The sequence below is a fragment of the Austrofundulus limnaeus genome, unplaced genomic scaffold (genome assembly GCF_001266775.1).
Source record: "Austrofundulus limnaeus strain Quisiro unplaced genomic scaffold, Austrofundulus_limnaeus-1.0 Scaffold37, whole genome shotgun sequence".
Taxonomy (NCBI): domain Eukaryota; kingdom Metazoa; phylum Chordata; class Actinopteri; order Cyprinodontiformes; family Rivulidae; genus Austrofundulus; species Austrofundulus limnaeus.
Window position 1 is genome coordinate 1,593,176 of NW_013952439.1, and position 10,413 is coordinate 1,603,588.

A 10,413-nucleotide genomic window follows, 5' to 3' on the forward strand; every position below is an offset into this window, starting at 1 on the left:
CTATAGGATGATACTGAAGCAATTAGAAAACTCACTTAGGACTAATACAAAAATTCTTTGAACTGTCAATGTTTTTACTAGTGATTGTTTGTGTTGTGTTTTAATTGTGTAATTTTTATGTAAATGTATACTTTTTGCTGCCTCTTGGCCAGGACTCCCTTGAAAAAGAGGTTTTTAATCTCAATGGGACTTTCCTGGTTAAATAAAGGAAATAAATAATAAACAACTGGCTAAATGTTAAATATAAAATAATACAAAAATACTTATTAAATTACAAATAAAATAGTTTTACTCACTTTAGTTTYACTCAACAGGGAATTCCCACTGGAGGGGCATTCCTGTTTATATTTACGACTTATAAGTGGGAAATTCCCACTTCCCAGTACAACTGGGCCGCAGCAAAAGTAGCTGGTGAARTTCAGCAAAATGTAGATTTTTCACAGCAAAYTTYTCTGGCTGCYRGCTACTTTTGAACCATGTTACCTCCGTCTTGCGTTGGGTTGTCATTTGGATAATCTACATCTACATGCATTATGGGAGGTGCAGTTTATGGTCAATGATAGCCTTAAAGCAAGTATGCTTATTTGAAGACATTAATGCATGTTTAAAGCTCTCGTGGGCCACATTTCCTTGTGGTTTAGTTTATTTAATCATGTTGTTTTTGACACATTGTTTTACTTGCTGTCATTCATCATTGAACCAAATAAGAGCTCATATTATTTGAAGTGGCATTGTAGCGAATGCTTACAGTCATAGTTCACACCAGAATGTAGGGTCTTATTGTGAAGGTGAGGAAACCTATTTGTTCAAACCGAAGCACTATCTATAACAGGTAAGATATTAACTGTTCTTAACCTTTTCACAGAACCCCACTTTAAAAGCTCTGAACTATAACTTTAATGCTTCGTATCATGGACTCAAAGTGTGTTAGTACTTTCATGATATGGGAACTCTTCAGTCAGACGACAGGTCTTCATAAAGCAGCATGTTAAAATCCAGAAGTAGAGTTTTCAACACACAGCCCTGATGTCTGACCATTACAAACAAGGTATTGATCTGTTGCCAGAAACTCATCAGACAAAACTATGTTAATACTCAACAGAGGGAAGTGTAATGTGTGATAATGAGCTTATAATAAAAATAATAGCACACTGAACTACTTCAGTAAAATGATAAACAATAAACTTGTTGAACATTAAATCATTGTCACGATGACCATGCAAGACCTGCAGTCTCACACATAAGTTTTACTGTAACGTTTTTGGTTAATTTATTGTAGGTCAAAAATAGAAAAATGATCCAATCATCACTAGGTAACAATAAAGCCCTGGATGAGCTTCACAATCACAAGTATAAAAACAACTGCAAAATAAAATAAAAAAATCAGAAACGTGTAAAGTTATTTACTGACACGGCAAATTAACTCGTGGAAAAGTAATCATTGGGAGAGTTGGGCAAAATTTCGTGTTCAATTAACCATCAGAAAAACAATGAAATCAGTGTGATGTGATGACGTATTTCTGTGTGCGTCACTCCGTCACTATCAGGTGTGCTTGTAAGTCCAATGGTGGAAGGCAACTAATGCTAACACTAACCCAACGATCATCTGAAACACCGACATAAACCAGAGCACGAGAAAAGCCAGAAAATGCAAACAAAGGCCACAACGTTACATGCAAGTGCATATGTCATCTATTAGCTGTCATTTTATTTGTTATCGGCTAAATGCCACAATTAATCATGATCAATTTGTTAGCAAATTTTGCCCAACCCTAATCATTGGTTTTATTTTAAAACATTCAATATATGCTTAAAGCATACTGTTTATTAAAAAAGGAATGCATACCACCCGCCACCTTTCATGCAAGAGTTTTAGACTAAGGTCGTCTTATATCTGAGAAACATCAAAGCTGTTGTCGTTTTGATCAAACCTTGAAAATATTTCACACAAGCTGTTACGCTTCGAGCATATGTTCTGAATATTGTTAAAAAACCTCACAATTAAATTTGATTTACATATTTTTGTGTCACCGTTTAGTTCGATTTGATATTGCATTAAGTGCTTCAGTATCAATTTTATAATAATAAGTACACAAATCATTACAGTGATTGTGGATAATTTTTAGACATTTGTTTTCTTTCCCATATAAATAGAAATGGTATTCATTAACATTTTGGAGAAACAAAATATCTTCAAATAAAAAGCATTAGCACAATAAAAGTTGTGGATCKAATAGGATTTTCTGAATTGATGTTGAATTGAAAATATTGCACTGATCAATACCTAGTTAGAGCCATTTTTGTGCTGGTTAATGTTGATTAGCTSTGGTGGTTAGGTGACTACAAAAGGTAATTAGTTATTAATGTACAGTCAGTGATTCTTTTTTGAAAGTTTCAATTAAATCCCTCCAATTGTTCATTAAATATTTTGCTAAAAGTTACCCACACCGAGAAAAAAAACATCCTGCTTTATCATAAATCAAAATTTCCTCCTGTGTGAACTTTAAATGCTGCACAGTCATCCTACCAATCCTAATGATATAAAGCGAAAACTAAATCTGCCTATAATTGTGTCAATTAAACACTCAAGAGTTGTTTTACAGGCAGAAGTTGCCCTTCTTAACCCAAAGTAAACAGATTTTCTTAAAGGCTCTCAACCTTTGACTATCCACTTGTGTAATGATTACACASAGGCAAAATATTTGAATCCAATAAGTCATGCAGACAGTTGACCTACATTTGGGACTTCGTCAGAGAGAGAAAAACAAAACAACCAGGAAGTTGTTAAACACACACCTAGAGGAAATGCGTGGGGAAAACAAAAAAAAAAAAAAAAACGTCTTGTTTTGCTGATGGGCATGTTTCATACTGACCCTCTCGTGTGAATTAATGGTATCATCTTAAAAGCACTAAATAGACCAGTCTGCTTCAGCTTTAGAAGCAAGCTTTTTTAATGTGATATTTATAAATAAATAAAAAAAAACGTGAACCTTGCCTAACATTAGTGAGTCCTACTTTTGCCAGAGGACCCCCCTCCTCCTGAGACTGTACCATTCAGGGTTCCCGAGTTCATCATATGTGGGTTATTCGGTGCATATTTGAAGGCTGTTATTTACGCATAAAGCTTGTGTTTAAGATTACAACCTGGCCTCTTAATGCCTGTCAGCGCAGGTTCCTCTCGGCTGTTGTTACTCAGACCTCTGTCGTCGTTAGTATTGAGCTACCAGCTGACCTACTTTCTGTGCTCCCAGCCGCCCGGTCCTGTTTACGAGCCGCGACCAGCCGAGGATGTTGGACCACTCTGACATACCTGGAGCATTAAMCGAGCAGCTCGCGCGCACCCGGGGGATTTCTTATTTCATTTAAGAGTTGTGGATAAATCTGGAGCGTCACTGCGGACATCAGGAAGCACACCGGTGATTAATAACACCACGTTAATAACTTGTTGTGCAATTTAACGCAGTCGTTCAGCGCTAGTTGAGCTAAGCTAGTTTCATTTTTTTTCTTCTWATAAAACATGATGGGACCGATGATTAAACTTCAGACCGGGTTTTTATTTGTGGACACTCGTTCAGGTATGCTGTCACTTTGTCTTCACTTGTGTCCTCACTGCCGCTGTTTGTGATCAGCTCTCATAGTTGGTCGACTGCTTTATTAGTTGTTTTAGTGCTTCTTTTCATCCCAGCGCGTGTACTTTTCCTAGGAAGCTCAATATTCCGACATTTACCGAGAGCTCCTGAATGTTGCTTACTTGTTTTTAGCTGAAATCCCTGGTTATGGTGGAAATTACCTGTTTTTTAAATTACTTTTATGTCTCTGCTGACAATTATTGAAAGAAAGGTAAAAGTTACCAGAAACGTTCGGTCTGGTAGCTGTAAATGTACTGAGCTCCACTGTTTTCATGTTTATATTTTCTCATAAATATTTTTTAATATTATTTTTTGCTTAGCAGAGCACTCACTGTTTAAACACGCTCGGWTGAATATTTAAAATTCCACAGCATTCCTTCAAAGGATGCATAGTGCCCGCCAGCTTATGATGCCAGACTTTTATACTAAATTATTTTTAATTTAAGAGGGGACAGAATTAAAGATTTTTCGATCAAAGCGCGTTAATGGTGCGATCTCGCGAGAAATTACGAGATTTTGTGAGATTGTGCTCAGAGTTTGGGTTGAAGACAACCTATAACTACTACCACATTAAATTTTAGCTCAATATCACAGGCTTTTAACCAATTTTGTGCTTTGTAATGGAGTTTTTTAGTTTCTAATGCACTTGTTATTGGTTCAACTATTTTCCAGTGTTCAAAATAAGCGGTCAGCTCTGTTTTTTTTGGTCATTTACACCATTATTTTCAATTGACTTATATACAAAAGCGTCTATACTCAGCAGGACATATGTGTTTAGTTGATTATTTCTTTGTTGTAACAATGATTCTTGGCAATAAATCTTATACCAGGCACCTGTTTGGCAGCAGCTCAAAAGTGTCAATAGAAACTGCAGAAAAATAACCTTCTGCTCATCCMACAAGTGCATGTTCCTTAAATATGTGGCACCATTTATTGCCAAGAATCATTGTTACAACAAAAAGAATGATCCCACATTTCCTTACGTTTTGTGCTAAGTTTATAAATGAGTTTTATTAGTAAACTGTCATCTCTATCAGGAGATCTTTTGCAAACAGACTGAGAAGCAGACACAAAAACATAATAGCTGTTTCGCCTTGTGTGGTTGGTGATAATTATTAAACTATTTAACTTGCCAATTAGACTGTCGGGAATTTGTGATTCATTTACCTTCATTTTTGAAGCTTCCTGCTTCCTTATTAATCTGTGGGAACCTGACTTCTATCACATTCAYAAACGCTCTTAAACATGTTAGAGCTTAAAAACAGGCTATTTGAATTTATTTCCCAGTCTAAATCTATCCTGTGGGTATCTGTTGCTGCTCATGTGTTCTAATGAAACTAAATTCCTGGTTGAATTTTCAAATAAACATCATCAGGTAGTGATTAATGTTTGCTGTGYAGTTTGAGGGGAAAGCAACAACAGACCTGCAGTTAAACATTTTCTCATGGACCGAAACGAAAYGAGCTGGGGTCCAGTTAGTGTTTTACTGATGAGCCGGAGCCTTCGGGACAGGAGCACAGCTGTTGTTTGGGAGTCCAGACTCTGACGTTTCATCAGCGGTTATCTTCAGCTCGTCTCTCAACGTGTGAACAAGAAGAGCAGTGTTTTAGCTCTCGGACGGCTGCGGCCTGTTGTAGTTTTTCTGGAATGTTATGCAGGAATCTTCCTTTCATTCACAGCGTTTGACCTGATTTGATTTGCTGTGCGTTAAAACTTGTGTTACTGCGTTATTTCAGGATTGTAGCATTTACACAGAATGTTAAACAGCTTTATATAATTCACAGCTCTTTGACTCATCCAGTGGAAACATGGCAGATATATAACAGGCTGTGTTACGCCATGGTTAACATTTGATGTATTTTGAGCCTTCATTCTGCAGAACAGATTTCTGCTCATGTGTAGCAGAGGACCTGAATTATTTTATTTATTTGCAACATGCACGTCTGTGGTATTGCTGACTAACGCTGCACTGTTGTTTAACATATTAACTGCGGATAATGTTTACATCCTGGTTTTTAAAGTAATTAAAGCTTCAAATGTAAAAGTCTATACATTTATGACCATTTAGGGAAGGTTTTATTCAAATAAAGCCTTGTGTCTCTTGGCCAGACAGGTTTAAAGCACTTGAAATGCTAAAAGTTGTCGTATTTCTGGAGACATTTTGTTTTGTTTTTAAAAAATGTGCTTAAAAACCAAGTTTGATGTTTCTCACGGTTTGTTTACCATCTAAGTGATGACCCCACGGCTCGTATTTGAAGTGGCTCAACTTGTGGGGGAAACTTTGTTGCTTGATATCAATATACAGGGTGAGTCAAAAGTCTCAGGACACCCTTTTACTTCAGAAACAAAAGGAGAAAAATGACACCCATTACTTGCTGGGGTGTTTAGAGATGTAATTTTTCCTTTTGTTTCTGAAATAAAAGGGTGTCCTGAGACTTTTGACTCACCCCGTATTTCAAGCAGCAAACGGTTCTAACAGACACATATTTCCTCTTTTCACCTCATCTATGTTCTGCAAAGAACTCTACAGTCAGTTTTTTATTCAGACAAATTCACTTGGCGTCTGTTTTGTATTGAAAATGTCCGTAAAGCTCTCCTTTTTGTTTTCAGACTCCCATAAGCAGATTGGTGGCAGTGGGGAGTTTGGGGTCCTCCCCAAGGACAGTTTAACGTGGTGATCGATGCCCTTCCAATTACAAGACCTGCTTTACCACTGATTTACAGCAAAACGTGCTTCGTGATGCAGAGACTGGACAGTAATGAAGCATAAACTAAAACAATTGATAGAAAATAAAATCAAACATTTGTTTGGGCTGATCCAGCCAATTAAAAGTTAGTTAAATCCTGCTCTATTTTTAGAAACTCTGTCTGCAGAGATTTAAAATTTACTCAGGAATATAAAGTTTAATACATCAATCTCCCAATGTTCATCAAATAACTTTAATATTTTTATTTAAATGTGTTTCATTATTTCTTTAATGAGAAATATAGAAACTCTAATTTGTTAGTATCTGCCTGTTTTTTTATTTATTTATTTTTAAATAATTTTAGCACAACCAAAATGGATTTTTAATGGGAGTTTACAGAGTARTGATGAACTGCACGGTGCTGATGACCATGTAAACACCATCTGTGCTGAAACAATTCCAAGCATTGTTAAGAAAAAGCTGACATTTCTCACCATCTGTTTTATGACTTTTATGAACATGATTATTGGCAACACGCTGCTGCGTATCAACATCATGCACATAGCATCAAATGCACATCCTAACTTTATGCATTTCACTAATATAGACGTGTTGGATTAATCTGGGCTTAATCACRTGTGGCTGAAAATCCTTCAAACTATGCTTCTTATTGGTTGGCAGTGGTAGTAGCTGAGAATAACTCACAGCAAATACTCTTAATGCTACTCATCGAAAACAACATCTAAGCTTAAAAATCTGGCATTAATTGTAGGATTCAACCTTGTTTGCTGTTAGCAAAATATCTCATGARTACCATGACAGGTTTTAATGAAACTTTCAGGAATAAACTGTTGGATGTACGTCTAAATCTGATCAACTTTTGAAATTAGTGCAGTTCAAGATGGCTGCCAYGGCTAATCAACATTAGCYAACGCAATATTGGGTAGAACTTGGTTAATTCARCAAATATTAAACCAAWATTTAATTTGGTAGTAGCTRAGAGTCATTCACAACACATACTTTGACTTTAACKCCCACTAWATCATGAAATTGTGCAAAGTGRAACATRATATGCTTTTATTTTTACAAGAAGCGCTGATTTTTTTAAACACTGATTTTACAAAATGTCAAACCACCACCTAACAACAGCCCATAGTTTTAACACATTTTTAAKTTTACTGAAGGTTCAGGGCTTGAATATCAGATGCAAGCTTAAACATAAAAAAACTTGTACTGAAAATCATTTCTTTTCGTTCACAAATTAAACTTTGCTTGTGCTGACCTGAAAGGCAGGGCAAGAACCGACTTATATAATCCAAACAGTTAGGTTTATTTGCAGAACAGGGGTCAAAACCAAACAGAGCGTCAGAGTGACAAACTTCACAGACAAGAACTCAGCCAAAGATGAGTTTGTTAAACAAACCAAAGGGAGAAAAAAATAAATTATGAGCAAACATCAAAGTCAAGACAAGCCAAGAAGGCAAAAAACTGGAGAACAAGCTGAGGTGAAAACCTGAACTCGGACTTAAATGAACTTGGAGCAGTTGTTTCAATGAACTTAGCAAGAGCTGACTGAAACGGAGTACGTGGACCCGAGGAGGGGGTGACTGATAGCAAACAGGTGGACTAATCAGCAACATGAAACGCTGAGGACAAAGTAGCAGRGATGATTAGGGTCAATGTCATAATGAAACAGGAAGTGATTTACAACCGTCACCACCATCTTTAGGAAGAGTATTGGACTCTTAGGAGTTATTTTCTTAACAGCCCTCCCCCAGTCTTTCTACAACTTTAGTTCATTGAGTTTTCTTTTGAGCATGTTGCCTGTAAACATAAAGTAACATACATCACCATCATTGCTCCCTCCTCCTCCTCTACAGCGAATTATTGTGCTGTTTATCGTGAACTTCAACTCAAACGACCTGTGCGAGTTCGGGTTTCCCGATAAAGGCCGTGAATTCTCAGTTGTTAACCTCGCAATGTGTGGTTTCACCTCCCCTGTCCTTGTTAGGGTTGAAGGATAAAATAAATTTATCACTAAAGTATTAAGAATTGTTACAAGTCCTTTCGCTGTAATTTGGCTGTGCGCACACAGAATTTCATAAAATAACCATTGTTGTTCCTTCAGCTGTTGAGAAGCTTTATTTGCAAAACAGAGAAAATGAAGCTGGAAAATATTAAAGTCATTATGAGCCAATTAATTTTATTGTCTGTATTGTGAAGCTCTGTTCCCTCRGGCTCTTTTCTATTTGTGTCATTGTTGGTAGGGGTGGGAAGGAGATATGGCACTCTTTTTTTAAATTAGTGTTAGTTCAGATCCTTTCAAGTGAGTTTGCAAAGGTTATGAATGCTCAATATTTTACCTGTTGTAGATAGCTCTTTGAATCCACTCAGTTTGGAAAAAAAGTTTTTGTCTAAATTGATAAGCGTATTCAAGACCAAAGTGAGTTGCTGCCATTTTAAAATATCTCCAAACATTTCATTGCATTTAATAACATTTTTATACACCTTTTATAAATATTAACAGTATATTGCAATATGTGGTTATTTACATTGAAAACTGTGGTTATTTGAAAGTGCAAGAAGCAGCTGTAGCCCCTCTGATACTGAGGTGTTCCAGCAGAAACGATGCACTATTTTTTTTACAATAACCATTTATGCAGAACTGGTGACTTGCATAAGGTCTAAAGAAAAACATAATACACTGAATTTGTGTTCAAGTTGAGGTTTTAAAATGTCAGCAATCTAATTGGTCTCTGACCTAGCCTTTATCTCGTCAGTCCTGTCAGAATGATGCTCAAAGAACTATCTACAACAGGTAAGATAGCAATTGTTCATAACGTGTACATATAACCCCACCTCAAAAGATTTGAACTAGCCTTTTTAAGGTTCATTAATTGGCTGATGAATCCAACAATCTTTGAGCTGCATTAATAATAAATATATGTTATTGTTTCAGCATCACAGTTATAGCTGCAACTTTTTATTTTATTGGCTACATGACTCAGTTCATGCTCTGATTACTACACCAACCCTAACCCTGATCTAATATTAACGAGGCAATGTTATTTGTGACTTCTAAAATAAATGTATGAGAGTTTTTATTCCTCCTGAAAAACACTGAGGACTGAAAGGGTTTTACAGTAAAGCATGAGTGAGTTACTTTCCTTTTTTTGGAGGCATTTTTTACAAACCTTCACASTGATGAGCCAATAATCTGATATTCTGATTCATTTTAAGGAAAYTATAATGTGAATCACGTTATCTAGTGTGAACATGTGTATTTTATTCATGTTGCTGTGCAGAATGACACCAATGTATAAATCATGTCAGCAGYCGTGTGAAGTGTTGATCAGAGGTAAACATGAAGCTGACGTTTCTGCTGACAGTGGCTGCAAACTTACAGCTGGAGCACACTAGCTTGACTCGCACCACTAATAAGTGCAGCGTTGCTGAATAATTTATCTGTTGCTCAGGTTGTTTAGGACAAAGGTGTGCTTAAGGACCAACCATATACAGTTCACATCTCCATATAGGCTGTGGGCGACAAGCACAAGGTCCAAGATAATGAAATGACTTCTGTAGGGAGAAAAGTCTTATCAGAAATTACTGCTTTCTTGGAAGTGAAAGGGTGCCGAAGTTTATCAGCTACTGTCCTCAAAGCTGCTTATTTTAAGTAAATTATTAAGAGCTGCACCACATTTCTGTTAAAAGTGTGAGCCTTATCTTAAAAATGATGGATGTAGCAACAGTATCTGGTTGTTTTGCCTCAGGTACTTCCTCGTTTCCTGTACTATACTCAACATATATGTGAAGTGATTTGGTTTTAAGTTGAAGAACYGCTCTGTTTGGTTGTATTAGATGTCTGTGCTTCTTATAGTTTAGACCAGTGGTTCCCAAACTTTTTGTCTTCTGACCCACAAAATATCCATGGCAAAAACTTGTGACCCCAAATATTACTGGTCTGAGTACACGAACTTCATTAATAACCCTAAAAACACAGGTTTTCTGACAATAAACAGCCTATACAAAAATATAAATACTTATTTTTTTACTTATTTTGGGTTTTGTGATAATTATTGGGAAAATATTACATC

General features: G+C 36.3%; 1 protein-coding gene across 4 annotated transcripts in view; it reads left to right on the forward strand.

The window, feature by feature from the left end:
• The window catches only part of npas2 (neuronal PAS domain protein 2), a 44,259-nt gene that overhangs the window by 13,490 nt on the left and 20,356 nt on the right, over window positions 1-10,413 (forward strand). The window contains exons 1-2 of one of the 4 annotated variants that reach the window (XM_014006767.1): window positions 3,050-3,416; window positions 3,545-3,575. The exons of 1 other annotated variant lie outside the window; for it this stretch is intronic. The gene's annotated coding sequence lies outside the window, so the exon portion shown is untranslated. Of the gene's footprint in view, window positions 1-3,049; window positions 3,576-10,413 lie in introns of those variants that run through there. 2 more of the 4 variants (XM_014006765.1, XM_014006766.1) reach the window with 2 other exon arrangements.